This window comes from Vombatus ursinus, unplaced genomic scaffold, assembly GCF_900497805.2.
Source record: "Vombatus ursinus unplaced genomic scaffold, bare-nosed wombat genome assembly UNPS02001287.1, whole genome shotgun sequence".
NCBI lineage: Eukaryota > Metazoa > Chordata > Mammalia > Diprotodontia > Vombatidae > Vombatus > Vombatus ursinus.
The window spans coordinates 12,046,152-12,046,778 of NW_020941065.1; positions in this window are offsets into that span (position 1 = coordinate 12,046,152).

A 627-nucleotide genomic window follows, 5' to 3' on the forward strand; every position below is an offset into this window, starting at 1 on the left:
TGGGCATCTTACTGTCCTTTGACTCAAGGAGAGGGCATGGAGCAGGTGAGAAGGAGTCAGACTTTTCACAGGGATGAAAAACGTGGAGAGTCCAGGAGAGAGCTTTCGGCAGAAAGGCAGTTTGTAGCTCCAGCTCACAGTCTCTCCACTGGTGGTATGCCCGGGGAGCTGAGGACTCACCCTTCGGGTTGTCGCCACTTTTCCCAGGAAAAGCAGCGGGGCGAAGAGCTTTGTTTTCTGTGATGTGTGCCTGCAAGAGTTCTGGCTTCTCCCTCCCTCGTGTTTCCCGGTGTTGGCTGAGCAAGAATTTCCAAGCACCTCCCTTCTGGGGGCATGAAGAAAATACACCTTAAAGTTAATAATAGGGGATAGTAATAGAATGGGGTGATTGAAAGTGCTCGGGGCCAGCAGTCAGGAGCTGCCAGATCTGGTCCCTGATGGGCCTTGAAATGGCGTGGGACCTGGAGCAAAGACTCCTCATCTCTGCTCCAGTTTCTTCATTTCTTAAAATGAAGATATTGATATTGAAGGCCCCTCCCTCTGACATCCCCTGTTCTGAGGCCTCTCCCAACCCTGACATTCCCTGGTCTGAGGCCTCTCTCAGATCTGACATCCCCTGTTCTAAGG